This window comes from Mixophyes fleayi, chromosome 3 (assembly GCF_038048845.1).
Source record: "Mixophyes fleayi isolate aMixFle1 chromosome 3, aMixFle1.hap1, whole genome shotgun sequence".
Classification (NCBI taxonomy): Eukaryota; Metazoa; Chordata; class Amphibia; order Anura; family Limnodynastidae; genus Mixophyes; species Mixophyes fleayi.
This window is the reverse complement of record NC_134404.1, coordinates 67763262-67781389: the sequence shown is the minus strand read 5'-3', so window position 1 is coordinate 67781389 and position 18128 is coordinate 67763262. Positions and strand designations below refer to the sequence as shown.

General features: G+C 39.3%; 1 protein-coding gene across 4 annotated transcripts in view; it reads left to right on the top strand.

The window, feature by feature from the left end:
* SPHKAP (SPHK1 interactor, AKAP domain containing) overlaps window positions 1-18128 on the top strand; it is a 184020-nt gene that overhangs the window by 34572 nt on the left and 131320 nt on the right. For 2 of the 4 annotated variants that reach the window (XM_075201669.1, XM_075201670.1), the window contains exon 2: window positions 6122-6179. The exons of the other annotated variants lie outside the window; for them this stretch is intronic. The gene's annotated coding sequence lies outside the window, so the exon portion shown is untranslated. The remainder of the gene's footprint in view (window positions 1-6121; window positions 6180-18128) is intronic. 4 annotated transcript variants of the gene reach the window in all.

Below are 18128 nucleotides of genomic sequence, written 5' to 3'. Positions count from 1 at the left end.
AAATGAGCAGCAAACTTTTTTATTGAAAAAAAAAATGAATGCTGACCTGCCTGAGGTTTCCTCCTCTATGGGAGGAGGTGTTTCCCCTGATTGAGCAGGTCACTAATACAAGTCTTCTTCCATGTCCTGCCATGGCCCTCCTTCACCTCTACCCCCACAGCTCCACAACCATTATGTTACAGGACATGTTCTCATTGCCACCATTGCCCCTGAAATCCCATCACTCTCTCAAAATATCTTCATTATGGAGTCCATTGGGTTTAAATACTCTACCTGGGTATCCTCCACATGTCAAATGGTAACAGTGGTATAAAATCTCTATGGACCAGTGCCTCCCACAGGCCTGAACTACCATGGTTTAAACTCTGAGATCCTCCTATATCGATGTCTTTCAGCGAATACCTCTGATGTGTTACCTTATGCACTAAATGTCTTCTCCCCTTACCTCCCTCCCTTTTTCTTTCCTTTCCTCCACCCTACACACTGTTGGATTCTGTAATGTACTTATTTTGTATGGTTTCTTTTATTTTTCTATTTCTGTAAACCACGTAAATTATGTTATTTCTGATGCACGTGTTTGTATTTTGTTTTTCATTCTGCTATTACAAAATTTCAATACTTTTTTACCAAGTTAAAAAAAATAATGAACGTCTTCTTCCATAACTTACCACTTTTGCTTTCTGTTATCTCTATAAAAGTTATACTGATTATATGCAGTAAAAGAATGGTACACACCCAGCAGAGACAGGATACTACACCCAACAATGATAGATTATTATAGCCAGTAGTAGTAGAATATCACACCCAGCAGAGACAGGATACTACACCCAACAATGATAGATTACTATAGCCAGCAGCAGTAGAATATCACACCCAGCAGAGACAGGATTCTACACCCAAATATGATAGATTACTATAGCCAGCAGCAGTAGAATATCACACCCAGCAGAGACAGGATTCTACACCCAAATATGATAGATTACTATAGCCAGCAGCAGTAGAATATCACACCCAGCAGAGACAGGATTCTACACCCAGCCATGATAGATTATTATAGCCAGTAGTAGTAGAATATCACACCCAGCAGAGACAGGATACTACACCCAACAATGATAGATTATTATAGCCAGTAGTAGTAGTAGAATATCACACCCAGCAGAGACAGGATACTATACCCAGCCATGATAGATTATTATAGCCAGTAGTAGTAGAATATCACACCCAGAAGAGACAGGATACTACACCCAACAATGATAGATTACTATAGCCAGAAGCAGCAGAATATCACACCCAGCAGAGACAGGATACTACACCCAGCCATGATAGATTATTATAGCCAGTAGTAATAGATTTTGTACTTATTTTGTATGGTTTCTTTTATTTTTCTATTTCTGTAAACCACGTAAATTATGTTATTTCTGATGCACGTGTTTGTATTTTGTTTTTCATTCTGCTATTACAAAATTTCAATACTTTTTTACCAAGTTAAAAAAAATAATGAACGTCTTCTTCCATAACTTACCACTTTTGCTTTCTGTTATCTCTATAAAAGTTATACTGATTATATGCAGTAAAAGAATGGTACACACCCAGCAGAGACAGGATACTACACCCAACAATGATAGATTATTATAGCCAGCAGCAGTAGAATATCACACCCAGCAGAGACAGGATTCTACACCCAGCCATGATAGATTATTATAGCCAGCAGTAGTAGAATATCAAACCCAGCAGAGACAGGATTCTACACCCAGCCATGATAGCTTACTATAGCTTCAGCAGTAGAATATCACACCTAGCAGAGACAGGATTATACACCCAGCCATGATAGATTATTATAGCCAGTAGTAGTTGAATATCACACCCAGCAGAGACAGGATTCTACACCCAGCCATGATAGATTATTAGCAACTGGCAGTGACAGACTATTACTCCCAACAAAAGAATAATAAAGTCAGCTGTGACAATGATACTATGCCCATCAGGGAAATAATATTAAACCCAGCAGTGACAGATTATTATACCCAGCAGTGACAGAGATGTTATACCCAGCAGTGACAGAGATGTTATACCCAGCAGTGACAAAGATGTTATACCCAGCAGTGTCAGCATATTATACCCAGCAGTGACAGAATGTTATACCCAGCAGTGGCAGAATGTTATACCCAGCAGTGACAGAGATGTTATACCCAGCAGTGTCAGCATATTATACCCAGCAGTGACAGAGATGTTATACCCAGCAGTGTCAGCATATTATACCCAGCAGTGACAGAATGTTATACCCAGCAGTGGCAGAATGTTATACCCAGCAATGACAGAATATTACAACCATATGTTACCGAGATGTGGCACCCAGCAGTGTCAGCATATTACACCCAATAGTGGCAGAGTATTGCACTCAGCTTTGGCAGATACTTTACCTAGTGGCAACAGAGTATCACACTCGTAGTGAGAGAGCAATTGCTGTACTTTTATTGCTAATAGCTCTAGAGCCTCATGCACAGTCCCCACTTTCAGAGCTCAAATGTATTTTTATACTTAACCAGTGCAGGGGCGCACGCAGGATTTTTAAGGGGGGGGGGGTCCACCCCCCCAAACAAAAACATATAGAGAGAGCTGCTGCGTATGTGGCCACGCATGCGCAGCAGCTCCGTTTCGGCGGCACTGCACTGAACAGCAGCCGCGGCGCTGTCAAAGAAGCGACCGCGGCGGTGCTGTATTGTACTACAGTAGAGCAGCGCCGCAGACGCTTCTCTGACAGCGCCGCGGCTGCTGCATAGTACAGTGCCGCTATGTAGGGACACTGTTCTTCGCGGAAGGGAGGGGTTTCTGGAGAACCAGAAACCCCCCCCCCTGCGTGCGTCCCTGCAGTGAGCTTCTCTGCCTCATTGTCCCTGATGGTTATGTGACTTGCTGTCACTGTAAATGTAGTATGTGTCCAGCTCTGATAGAGACAACATATCTATACCCTTTATGCCCAAAAGTTTGAAAGGTAACTAACCATAAACTGCAATAAGTGCTGAGCCGGCAAGAGGTTGTGGGCTTGTGAGCAATGAATTGTGCACTGCTAAGCTATAGCAGGGGTTTATCTTATTCAAACAAAAGATAGTGAGGGGAGGAGGGTTGGATGATGTTACCTTTTACCAGCCGCAGCCAGTAATTTTATAACATTGCAGTCTAAACAAATCATCCGTTATGCAGCTGAATAATAATTGTGGAGTAAAAGCATTCCTCATTCTATTCTCAGAAGGTACTTTGAACCTAAACTCGACACCTCAGAATGTTGTCAGTATAAAATCATTATATTATATATTCTGGGCCTGAGTCATTAAGGAGAGCAAAGCATAAAAAAGGAGTAACTTTTCACCTGGGCAAAACCATGTTGCATATTAGGAGAGGTAAATTTAAAATGTAGGGACAGATGTATAGTTGGGAGTAGGGCATGTTCTAGATCAACTTTAAATTTGTGTACAAATAAAGCTATCAAGTATTTGTGTGCTATATGAAAAAAACAGCCAGTATTTAACTTAAGTGCAAAATAATAAACTAATTTGCACCCCTTGTATTGTAACATGGTTTGTCCCAGAGAGCATTTACTCCTTTTTTTTTGCCATACTTTCCTTAATGACTCAGGCCCACTGTATTTATAAATTAAAGGACAACGATGCCCAGACATTACTTTCTTCAAAGCATAAAATGTGAGTATGAATTTATGTCCTACCCTCCTACCCATTTATTCTTGTCTGCAAAGTTCCCTATTGTGCTCAGTCTCCCTGGTGCGTAGGCCATATCACATGCTAGAATCTATACCTGGGTTGGCACCATTATATTGTACCTGATGTAATTACAGAGCAACTGCACCTTCCTTGTACCTCTGATACTATGTGTGCTGAGCTCCTCAAATCAGGACTCACACTCTCCTCTCCTCCACACTACTGAGGCGAAGTGACTGGCAGTCAGCTAAACCTACATTGGGCCATAGGCATCTGATTATTGATGATCACTTCAGATCACAATGTGATCAGGTAAGCTGCCCCATTACTGCAGGATAAAGACTTAGAGAGGCCTTCGAGTATAGTATTTTTAATAAAACTTGATTAGAGAGCTATATACGTAGTCAGAAGGTGAAACAAATTAGTATTATGCATTGTGTTGCCCTCCAGTTTTTGTGAAACTACAACATCCAGCATGCCTGGTACGCTGGAGCTTGTAGTTCCACAACAGCTGGAGTCTGCTGGGAGTGGTGAGAGGAGAGGTTTTTTTAGGACTGTGAAAATCAACAAGGATAAGGAAATAGAGTGGTATGACGGAAGCGTGAATGAGAATGCCGTAGGACGGGCATTTGAAGTTGAATGTATGAACTTTGGGCCTGATTCTTTAGTGATCTTATCTGCCATTTTTTGCTTATCTTCAGCAAATCCACTCTATGCATGCTCAGAAAAGGGAGATAAGAAGCAAAATCCACTGCGTAAGTGAAGAATTTCTTAAGTTAAGAAGAAAATCCATCTTAACTTCACTCTTATCTCCCCGTTTCTTCTTAAAAATAAGCATCTTAACTTTTGCACAAGATAAGATCACTAATGAATCAGGCCCTTTGTTTGTTATAGAGGTGTGTTACACACCACAATCTCTCTGCATTAGTTTGACAGAAGCCTGCCATCACTACTCAGTCCTCTTATGGGTTCCTGCTCCTTTCACTATCTAATGCTCAGCCTATAGCTTACCTCCATTCCCATACTCACATCATAACTCTGCCTCTTTCCTATGCAGCCCTGTCATCACTTGCACATTCATACAGGTAGTCTGTGCGGATGATCAGATAGCTTGTTCTAGCCGCCCACAGCCAATGCAAAATTGGGGGCATGGGGAAATGGAAAAGAAGGACATTGATCACAAAAAGCTGCTTTACCCCCTGTGAAATGCACCTTGCATGCAGCCCAAAGATAAAGGTGATTATTTAGCTTAACAAACAAAAAATTAACATCTTTAATAAGATTTTTTGAAAAAAAAAAATTACAGGAAAGCACCGAGAATCATCGGAACCGCAGTTAGTAATTGCTGAAATTGTTGACAATATGGGACAGGATAATAAAAACACCGCCATACAATATTAGTGAATTCACGAGCTTGTGCTGCTGTGAACAGATTAACCATGGGGTATAATATACATGACACATGTTTCTGTGCAATAGTTGCATACAGTGTAGACGTCGCATTAATGCAAATGAATACATATGGCTGATCTGTATAAAGAATAATGTAACATCTCCATCATAACAAAGTTACATGGGTTAAATGAGAGATTTCCCACCAGATGATTTTCACATCACTATGTTAGACTCACCATAAAGAATCAGAATCCATGCCGGGCTGGGCACATTCATTGCTCAGATTGTTTCCACAAACTCTGTGGAGATGAAATCTACATTAATAATTACTGTCTGTTATTCCAGGCAGAAGTGTAATGCGTTGGCAGGCGCTGTGCTTGTAATGTTCACTGCTCAGCAAATGTATTAATTGCTTCAGAATTATGGACTGCTCTTCTCTGGAAAAATAAATCTGAATTTACATTTAAAACAACATTAACAAAGTATCTAATTGAGTTAAATTAAAATTGTGAGCTTCTTGTGAACATAATGTAGACCTGATAACCTTTTGTGTAATGTCTATTTTCGTCTGCTAGATTTCTTTTTAATAGCTATGGAGGCCATTACCAGAAATCTAGCACAGGAGGAAGCAAGGAACATCCCTTTTGTTTGTCTGTGGTTTAGTTATTGTAGTTATTTTCATTGGGAATAGATTGTGAGTTGATTCATGTACAATACTTCATTTTACTCATTTAAACTTAAAATTATGTTTTTTTTACATGAAAAAACAGTCAGTATGTAACTTATGTGCAAAACAGAAAACTAATTTTCACCCCTTGCATAGTAACATGGTTTATCCAGGAGACTTAAATAAGAAACTTCTTAATTTAAGTTCCTTAGTGAATCAGGCCCAGTGTCTTTATCCTCCACCCCAAGCACTACAACATATAAGATAAGATTGATTAGTACATAGGAAAACTAAGAATGTATAGTTATTGATGATTGTCATGGAAATGTGTTTATTTCTTGAATAGTTATAAAGATGAAGGCATTATGGAGAAAGTGAACCAGAGATGTCAGCTGTATAAACTGGTGAGATTATTTAGATATACTGTCAATGTGATTTAACCTACTCAAGCTCTTTGGTGGGTTCCAGAGGGCCTCCAACTTTATCACGTATTGATCCTGCCACAATCATGAAATGTCAGGAAAAATGTTATATTCCTTACCTAATTAACTGATACTTCTGTCTAAAAGTGAAAATAAAGGGAAATAATGTATTTACACATGAAATACCTTAACCCAGAAGGATCTTATTTAAAAATAGTCCCAGAAATTGTTACACGTTACCAGGGGTGTAACTAGACATTTTTTGACCTCATAGCAAAAATGTATCAAGGACCCCTGTGGTGAAATACTCCCATAAACATGGGACAGGAAGGTAGGTCCCTCTCAGCTGTGGGTCCCATAGTACCATACCCGATACACTTATTGTAGGTACACTTTTGCACCTTACCTACGTTCCCACATAACCTCCAGCAGTGATAAGATGAAGAGACTGGGAATCATTTTTGCCAGTCTGTAAGGTATTAGGTAGTAAATGAAAACATTTTCAGCATGCTCAAAATATTTTTTTCATGATGAGAAGCCATTAAGCATAGCGAGTTACAATATGAACCTGACTGTAATCTAATAGTGGATCCCTGCTATTCCAGTCGGAATAGGGATCTGAGAAATATCTTATATTTTCATACTGATCTCTAGAAATGTGTAATACTCACAAAATGCAAAGTATCACTTCTCTTGTTTCCTCTGGTTGATGCAATTCTCAGTGAAAGTGAAAAAACTGGGAGATTACTGTTAGTTCCGTATGTTTATAGGTCGATGGGTCATGACCTCCCAAGAACTCGACATGCCATTGGCTGACTCCTCTGGCCATTGTTCCTTAAGGTGGCCAGGTGTCCTCCTTCAGGCTCCCGCCTCTAGACCTGTATAAACTGGGTTCTTTTATGGAATCTCTGGACTTTTATTTGGTGTATGAAAAGTGATATTATTTATAATTGTGTTCACAATGTAAAAAGATAAAAGATGCCGGGAACATTTTCATACAATTGCGAATAGAATGATACCAAAATCAATTTATTTAAATGGTATAAACATTAGTTAGCCTTTTCAATAATTTATATTTTATATTAAAAGATAGAAAATACATTAAATATATTTAAATGTTGCTTAGATAATAATTAGGTTGCGTATTAATTGCATCGCAATGGCTTGCAGTGTACAGAAATTATTGATTACCACCGTCGTCCAATTATTAAACTTGAACTGTCCACCCTTTGACAGTATATCCAACACTCTCACCCTTTCAAGAATCTATTGCAAGATCGCAATATAACACTTCATTTTCTGTGATACCTGTCCCTCTTAGTACCATCACATTGTCATTGTCTGGGGCCACCTCTGTCGAATGTTTACCACATTTCAACACAGCAGGAACACATCTGATACATAAGCCAATTATTATAAAGGTGCCAACTATAAGAATAAGGAGCTTGGCTATACCAGTAACCAGTTCTTGTGCCCATTTCCTTAAACCTGAAAACCATTTGACAGGACTTCAATCATGAGATCCATCCTACTACCTTTTCCCCTGTTTCATATAAAGAGGAATTGTGGGCCTTACGAAATTCCCATTTTAACTGAAGAATCTCATTAATTTTACGTTCAATATTTTCTTAAGGGTCATCTGTTTTATTAGTGAAATAAGTGCTATACTTAACATCAGACTGTTCATACTGTGCGTGTACGTATGGAGGTGAGATTGTTCTGTGAATGTCAGTCATTTTATCATCGGAAATTATTTCAAGAACTATGTTTCCTAGAAAACATATTCCTTTGGAGCTCGAAGTTAACCATTTGTACACCCTTCGCCCACAAATGTAATATACATTATCTGGAAAGGTATAAGCTACAAAATGATCTGTTATAATGTTACACAAAGTCTTAGTAAAGTTACTCATGCCTAGTATTTCCATCTGTTTAAGACAAGTTTCAGCTTGGATAACGTTTAAACAGTAACCCAGAGGACCTTTTACAACCAATACATTCTTATGTCTATTAATCCCTATTTATGGTACACCTCAACCTTTTTGGTTAATTGTACATTAACATTATCAATGGGTCTTTCATCACTTGTGGAACAGGCTATTGTCTGATCGTTCAATTCTGCTTCCCAATACTCAAGTTTCTTTGCGTGTGTAAAATTCAGACACAATAGAGACTTGTCTACTGAGTATTAGAAAAGTGTTAAACTAGGTGATCTTGTAACATTATTCCACCCTTCTATTAGTCCCCCCCCTCCTGTAATTCGAGAAACCTCAGAGATTATTAGTGGAAAGGGTACTAGTCCTACATTATTTTGTCCCTGAGGCACGTGAGAACACACCCAGCATTCAGTTTGGTTTCAGACCTTACCCACAAATGACTGAAAATCATCTAATGCAGAGGTCAGGCAACAGGGGTAAATTACCCCAAATGGGGTAAAAATTAAATTCCTGGGGGTAATGCTGCCGATTCACATGCTGTCAGTTGGATTGTAGATCCCTTTAAATGTGAAATTGCTGTTGTACCAGAAGAGCCTCAAGGGTTGGCAGAGGCAATAATGAAGCATGTATTGCATTTGAAAACAAAGCAGATCTGTCATATTTTTGGATGTCAACAGCTGCAAAGGCATTCAAAATTGCACATGAGGAGGCAGTCAAAAAGTTGCTGCCTTTTGCAACAACCTACCTTTGCGAACAAGGATTTTTCACTCTAGCGAACATAAAAACAAAGCAGAGAAATCGATTAGAAGCTGAAGAATGTATCTAAATTGCTCTGACAGCAAAATGCCCCAATATTGATGCTCTCATATAAAAAATGAGGCAACATCATTTCTCCAAAACCTGAAGTTTTGAAGTTGAAGCTTTCAAAGAAATTTTGAATAGATTCAATAAAATTTTGAATTCCAATAATTAATAATATATGATTTCCTTCCCTTCAAATAAAGGGGTTAACGTTGGCGTATCTAAATATATTTGGGGGTAAAAGGTAAAAAAGTTCCCTGACCCCTGATCTAATGGATATTCTTGCAAGTTCAAATTATTGTTAGACTGACATGGCTGGATGCGCTTCTCTTTGATTATGGGGTCACAGTACTTACAAATACAATATTCTTCTGACAATATCTCCTCTCATTGTCTCCAAGCTCCAAGGTTAGCAGACATTTTCTTTATCCCTGAATTGAATAAAGTGATAAGTAGAACTGATTGTGCTAGCATATGCTGCTTCCTATCCACAACATCAGTATCATCACCTGGACTAGTCTATATCATCTGATCACCATAGCAAAAATAGAATGTCCTGAAAAATGGAAAGGATGAGAAAAACACTAGAAAAAGAAAAACTGTCGTTTCATGATGGGAGAGTAGACCTTGCGATATCCTTGGCTCAGATGTTATTGACTGCGATTTTAAGTTTAACAGAATCACGAGTGCCAGGGTTGTAGTGTCAGTCTCGTCCTTGTCTTGAACCTTCTCCAGATTGTTGATATTTCTGCAATGGGTGGAATGGATCCACGTGTCTCTGTCTGCTACTTTTTGAGGTTCTTTTCTTGTTGTCTCAGCTGTTTGCTCACCTTTATAAGGTATTGAACAGTCACTTTGGTGTTACATTATAAATCATCTTGGGGATCTACCATCAAGTGAGGCTGTCTGCGAAAAAGTATTTCAAAACGGGACAGGTTAAGAGGTGGTCTAGGAGTGGTTCTGTTGTGGTGGAGAACTAGCGGCAAAGCTTATAGCCACGCCAATGCAGTTTCAGCCATCACCTTACTCAATTTGTTCTTGATAGTATCATTTACCCTCTCTTCTTTCCTACTGGCTTGTGGCCTATAGGTGTCACTCACCGGACTGTTAGTGCCTCTAGGTTGGGACATGGGTCTCTCTCGCTCCTGCCGGCGCCTCTCCTAGTGCCCGTGACAATAGGGAGTGTGTAACTTCCTATCAATACCCATGAGTTTACACAAAAGATGAAAGATATCCCCAGTAAAATGTGTACCCTGATCACTTCCTATGATTTTGGGAATAATAAACCTACGGGAATAACAAACCTACAAACAAATTCCTGAGTGATTATCTTAGCACTGAGCACAGCAGTATTGGAAACAGCTAGATAAGCCTCTACCCAGTTAAAGAAAACATTGATACCTACTAATGCATACTGCAGGGTGGTAATTCGAATTGTATGACCTGGAAAAGTCCATCTGTAGGAGGAATGTGGGATGGCTCTTTAGGTATAGCTCTTCCCGTATTCTTTCTCAAAGAAGCAAGACAACACATTGCTTTCTAACTAGCATGTGACACCAATATGCTTTTACCAGCTTGCACATACCCTTCTTACCCAGGTGAGTCAGAGAAGGTGCTGCCTCTGCTAAGCTCGGAAGATATCCCTTGGGAACTACTGGCCTACCTTCAGGCCCGGAGCTCCCATTAGGCAACCTAAGGCAGTTGCCTAGGGCGCCGGGACCTGCAGGGCGGCGCTGACTAGATTTTCTAATCTAGTCAGCGGCTCAGGAGAGGGTTGCAGCGGCGGCGGGGTGCCGCCGCTGTTTTTCAGTGTCCGAGGGCCATTTGTGAAGTATCACACTGTCTGTCAGACAGACAGTGTGAATAAAGTTCTTTCCCGGCGCCCCCCTCCCCTCCCAGAATGCATCACTCCGCCTCTGCGTGAAGAAGGTGCGGATCAGCTAGAGAAAAGGTAAGTAGACTCTACTTTTTTTTTTGTGTGTTCGCGGGGGGGCAGCGAAATTTTGCCTAGGGCGCTGTGAACCCTAGCACCGGCGCTGCCTACCTTGTCCATCTTTCCAGAGTCCAGAGAACTCTTAACCAGACCCCTTCGACTTCCAGACAGCCTTCTCCTGTAGGGGACACAAATCCTGCATTTCTATTAATTTCTGTACACTGAGAGCTTCAAAAGTCATTAATTTGGTTACATTTGTTTTTATGAGTGAGCCTGCTGCTCTTATAGCAGCTTTATCTGCTCTGTCATTACCAAGTGATATGCAGTCCATGTCATATGTCTGTGCTTTACACATGATGACGGCTACTTCCTTTGGTAGTTGTATGGCATCAGAAAGCCTTTTATGTGATGTGAGTGCGCTACTGGTGTGCTTGCCTCTATCATAAAGTTCCTAAGATGCCAGAGGGCCCCAAAGACGTGCACTACCCAAAAGGCGTACCTAGAGTCAGTATATATATATTAACTGATTTACCCTCTGCCAACTCACATGCTTTTCTCAGTGTTATGAGTTCAGCCATCTGTGCCGAGTAAAGTGGACCAAGGAGTTCAGCTTCTATAACACCTTCGTCATCTACAAGACCATAACCAGTACATAATTCTGCTGTGTCTGTCTATGACATCTCTGTAAAACGTAATATCTATATTTTCTAAAGAGGTATCAGGTATGATCAGGTCTTCCGATAAAGGTCTGATTCAAATATTCCCTACAATCATGTACATCTGTATACCTGCCAAATTCATCTTCAAGTAGAGTCACCCCTCCTTCCACCCTTTGTGCATCTCGAGGCACATATGATAGGTATGTAGTTGGATGTAGCGTATGATAGGTATGTAGTTGGATTTAGCATATTACACCTCTTAATTGTGATGTACGCAGCTGCCATTAGTGCTAACTCATATTTTGTGAATCTTGTTAGTTTGGTCAGAATTTAGGTAGGCAGAAACTGCATGTGGTTTACAGACAGTTAAATCATGTCCCAGTACTACATCCTCACTCTTACCAGAAGAGCAGTTGCTGCTACACGTCTTAAACACATAGGGAGAGATCTTGCCACAGTGTCCATTTGTGCACTGTAGTATGTTACCGTTCGGCTAGTGTCACCATGTTTCTGTGTCAAGACTCCAGCAACACAACCAGCTTCAGTACAGTATAACTCAAAAGCTTTTTTATAATCAGTTATTCTGAGGGCAGGTGCTTTGTCAAACTCTCTGTAAGGTTAAAGAATGCTTGCTCTGATTCCTCAGTATATGAGACAAGCTCAGGTTTAGAGAATGAGACTAACTCCTGCAATGGGAAAGCTAATATTGAAAAACCTGGTATGTAAGATCTAAAGTACCCACACATCCCTGAGAAAGTACGAGTCTGTTGCTGGTGTTGCGGCAGTGTCATGTCTTATATAACCTAAATCCTGTCCGTCGTCAAACGTCTTAGCCCCTGGGTGAGGCAATGTACCAAGTATTTGTCTTTTGTGTGGCATGACTATAATTTATCCATTACAACCTTGTGTCCTGTTGTGAAAGATGAAGTGTTTAGCATCAGACACTGATAACATAAATGCATCAGAACACAGCAATAGATCATCTACATACTAAATTAAAACAGACCAATTGTTCGGTTGAAAATATTGCAAATAGTCATGTAAGGGTTGAGAAAAGATACTGGATTGTCAATGAAACCCTTAGGAAGTCTTGTCCATGTATATTCTACCCCTTTATAGTACAAAGCAAAGAGATACTGGCAGTCAGGATGAAGAGGGACAGAGAAGAAAGAAGACCAAAGATCAATTACAGTGAAATGATTTGCAGAAGGAGGAATTTGCATCAGGACAGCTGGATTGGGCACTACAGGGATTTGGCTCTCGACTACTTTATTGGTCCCCTTTAAATCTTGTACCAATTTGTAGCCTCTTCATTCTTTTTCAAAATTGGACTGTTAGCTGTGCTGGATGTGCAAATTAAAATTCCTTGTTGCAACAATCATTGGATAAACTCCTAATTACACCTCAGGTTTCTATGGGTACTATATTATTTTTGGAGCTTTCCTGCCACTTTTTAAATGAACCATTACGGAAGCTACATTAGCCAATCTAGTGTTCTGTCCATCTTTAGTCCATAAGGAATCCAATATCTGTGATAACATTTCTGCTACCTGTAATGGACTTGTCTCTATAATTGAGCAGTGCAAAATTAGCCTTTGTGGGGTGTCCATTATATCTTGTACCTCCTGTGCGTGCTTTCCAGGACTATCTAAAAACACATCATGAGAAGTACAGTTTATTGCACACCCCATTTTACATAATATATCTTGTCCAAGTAAGTTAGTAAGGGGCCGCTGCATCTAGTAGAAAAGAATGTTTAGTGTGCAATGGTCCAATAGTGACTTCTGCCAGTGCAGTCAAGGGATAATGATGCACTTCTCTTAGCACAATCATAGATAGAACAGCCTCCCTAGTGGTAGATAAATTTAGAGGAAAAGTTAATCCAGATCTGGCGACATCGGTATCTGCAAGAAAAGTTTGATTAGTACCAAATATAATCATTTATATTTTTGGTTCTTGGTTCTGATTATTGGTGAAGTTAGCCATCTGTAGATTACAGGTGTAGCCCAGGTTTCAGAAATTAGCATGACTACTTATGCATTTGTTACCATTGAGTGAGTACTTTCCTGATGCTGACCTCTCTCTATCCTATTGTCCATTCTTTGCCACGCATGTTGTCTTCTGCCATCTGGATAAAAATAGAAGGGTTTATTATCCTTTCAGCACAGCACTGTTTAGCAACATGCCTTCTTTCCCACAGTTGTAACAATTTTTTCGTACCCCTGTGTTTGCTGTGGCAAATGCTGCTCCTGCTTAAGCTTGTATACTTACTATCATTAAATTTTCACTATGCATCTCTTTCTTTCTAGCAGTATTTTTATCATGACTGACAGCATACTCTGTTAGGGAGTCCACTGTTATACCTCTCCAGTTCGGGATGGTTATCTGTACCATGGTTTTTAAATTTTATTTAAGCCCATCCATTATAAATGATACCACTACCCCCCGATGTTGAACATAATCTTTGATAACTTGAATTCCAGTCAACATAGACATTTGCAACATTGCCCTTGCAAAGTAATCTGCAGCACTTTCATTATTCTTTTGTTTAATGGTAAATATTTTGTGCCAATTAATTACCACAGGATATTATACACTTAGTTGAACATTAATGTTTTTGTCACGATCTGCCTCCGGCAGCTCCTGTCTGCCAGGTACTATGTTGGAATTTTGCCTTTGTATGTATCCTGTCTGTAGTACCACTGCTCCACCAAAGGGGCCAATGTGGTTCCTGTATGTTATCCTGATTGACACCCATGACTCCTCCGGTGCCTCGTGTCTCCTGAATCCTGACACCCGTGACTCCTCTAGTGCCTTGGGTCTCTTGAGTCCTGACACCTGTGACTCCTCCGGTGCCTCGCGTGTCCTGAGTCCTGACACCCATGACTCCTCCGGTGCCTCGTGTCTCCTGAATCCTGACACCCGTGACTCCTCTAGTGCCTTGGGTCTCTTGAGTCCTGACACCTGTGACTCCTCCAGTGCCTCGTGTGTCCTGAGTCCTGACACCCGTGACTCCTTCGGTGCCTCTTGCCTCTTGAGTTATCCAGGTATCCTGATAACTGTGATTTCACCTGCCTCTCCGGCCTCAGTATCAGACTTGTCTTCCAGTCTCTCAGTACTGACTCTTGAACTATATTATTGCCATTATCTGCATCTGTTTTTACTGTGTTCTCTTGCTATTATTGTATTAACCTACAGAATAGCTTACTGAACCCAGTGTACCAGTGTTTAATAAAAAACATTTTGTTCACTACACTTTCTCAGTGGTCTTATATTGGGAATCCTGACATTTCTTTATATTTATCTGATTGTCCTCATCAGTTAAAGTTCTAGCCTCCTCAAGTTTACTATTTTTGATAAAATTTGGAATTGTATTAGAAGGGAGCCAAGGTCTCAAAAATATCTGCCAATCGTCATTAGTTGGTTTGTGCGCATTTCCCAGATGTTTGATAAATGTTTGAGATAGAGCAAAGTCTTTTCTAGGAAAATCAGTAATAATAGAATGCAATTCAGATCTACTCCAAGGACAATGCATGGCTATATTCCTGGAAGTACTCCATCCTTATCTGCCTTACCATTGGGAACAGCTATTGTTCTTACTGGGTTTGATTCTACAGTATCACTACATCCAGGCTCAATAGCTGGAACTATTGTCTATTGTCTCTGCACAATGGCTATTTCTGTGCTTACTAGAATGTGGGAGAATTTTTGTTGGTGTCTGCAGCAGTAAAAGCGGGTAGGATAGTATTCCTCCTCCCTGTTCTCTGTGAACCTTTCTGTAACTGTAATGTATGTGCTACTGCAGAGATTAATGCAGACTTGTCATCATTCCTTTCTCAAAAATGAATATTATTTTTTTCCAAAACAGGATATAATTTACAGGGTTTATTGTTTTCACTGTCCGTGCTATTGTTACTATCCACATGGGATGGAGGTGGTGCTGTTGCGTGCTCAGGTTTGGAACAATGTTCTTTACTTTTCTGCACATGCGTTAGTTTTTCACACCAAACTTTGTCTTCACACTACCAAAATTTTAAACATCTGATAGGTTTAAGTCGTAATTTTCTTGAACTTAGTATTCAAATCTGATCTTCAACTGTATCCAATATATCAGGAACAAAGCTACCAACATTTGGAACATTCTGCACACATACAGCAGTTATTTTTGTCCACTTCTCACAATACACAGTTGCTCTCTGACCATTTTTCCTACTCATAATGTATATTGCAGATCTTTCAGGTTCTACTGTATACGTATGCTGGTTTAATAATGCCTCCTGTCATGCCTGCCCTGGCTCCCATGCTCTTTGGTCCTTCAGAACTCTAACGTAAGTTTAAGAAAATGCCAAATTATAGCCAATACCTGGAGCTAAACGTTTCTAAAGCGATGTCAACTCACTCTTCCCTATAGAAACACTTTATTCCAATGAGGCTACTCCTCCCTAGACAGTATTATCAACTGTCCATGTTGCATACCAATACAGTGTCGTCATGCTAGAAAGTATTAACATCCACAGTCATTGGTTGATGGGTCATGATTTCCCAAGAACTCGACGTGCCATTGGCTGACTCCTCTGGTCATTGTTCCTTGAGGTAACTAGGTGTCCTTCTTTAGGCTCCTGCCTCTAGACTTGTATAAACTAGTTGTTTTATGACATCTCTGGACTTGCTATTTTGTGTATGGAAAGTGATATTATATATAACTAGCGTTCGCAATGTGTGAAAACTACATAAATAATACCGGAAACGTTCTCATGCAATTGCAAACAGAATGATACAAAACTCGATGTATATTAAATGTTGTAAAAATGAATTAGCCTCTTCACCACTTTATATTTTATATTAAAAGATAGAAAATACGTTAAACATATTTAAATTAGGCTTAGATAATAATTATGTTGCGTATTAATTGCATCGCAACAGATTGTTCTGTACAGACAGTATTGATTACCACCTTCCACTACCTATCTTTGGACAAAGTTACCAACCACATTAATAATAATAATGCAGCACAATACTTGGATACAGAAGTAAAAAAATAAAATATTTGTCTATCAGGAGAAACTGTATTTATTAAAACAAAATAAAAAGCAGGGTTCGATTTTAACTGATAATTTCTAAATTTTCAGTATTGCTCAAGATTTAATTGTAATGTGGTTTTGCTCTCTTAATGAAGTATACACCTACTTAATAACAAATCTAGTTTTAATGATATGCATATTGCGGCTGGTAGTTGTAGGCATTCAACTTGCTACACACACACATATATATATATTATATATGTGTATACATACATATCTATATATACATATGTACATATGTACATACATATATATATATATATATATATATATATATATATATATATATATATATATATACACATATACAAGCACATACATAATATATATGTGTGTGCTGTGATTCCTATACTAAAGAATATGAGTAATACGCATGTGCAAACATACTACACCCACACGCACATATATATATATTATATATGTCTATATATATATATATATATATTTGAATGCTGTGATTCCTATAATAAAGAATATGAGTAATACGCATGTGCATACTGTATACCTATAAAACATAAAGCGTGTCAGAAAACCATAGTACTATAAAAGTAGTGCGACATATGCAGACTAGAAGTGGTAAAGCTTGCGTTCCACTTTACCAATGATTGTTTCCCGTACTTGCACATTTGAATCTTATGGTGCACATGCGGCTTATAGATAAATGATGCAAGCATTCCAACTAGATATATCTCCATATATACTGAAATTTGAACTTCCATAATGCGCATGTGGCCAAAAATATGTGTTGCTTATGATCCAATTGCAAATCAGGAATAATATTTTATTATGCAAGTAATATTAATATGATAATCTTGTATAAGAAATATAAGCCCTTATAAGCCACAGAGGGCCTGATTCTTCTTCAAACGCAATGTGAACACAACTTGTATTTGAATACGTACGCCGTATTCAAATACAAGCGGAAATGCAAGAAACGTTTAAATTTGAATATGAGTATAAGTACCTTGTGGCTATAAGTTATTTGCCTATGTGGACAGAAGAGACTACAGGATTCGCACATGCACATGTGCAATATTAAGTCCCATCAGAAAGCATGCACAAAAAAAAAAAGATTTTATAAACTCAATTTACAACTATTAATACTATAATACTTAATAAAATTATGTTATTTACCTAATTATTTTTTTACTTTAAATTAGAGATGGGCGGGTCCGGTTCCCTGAGAACCGAACCCACCCGAACTTTGCCTATCCGAGTACCGAGCTACTCAGCTCGGTACTCTGAGAGTACCGAGCTGAGTAGCTCGGTACTCTCCCGCCCGCTCCGAATCCAAATCGAGGCCGAACATCATCGTGACGTCGTCGGATCTCGGAGCTCGGTTCTCGCGATACTTCAACATTATAAATACACGCCTCCACAGCCATCCATCGCCATTTGACAGAGGGAGAGAGCAGGGTGTAGTCACAGGCTGATTAGAGCAGGGACAGAGAATCCAATATTCTTCTTGCAATTGCTCTAACAAAAATCGCTAGAGAAGAGAGGAGGATAGAGGTTTATTT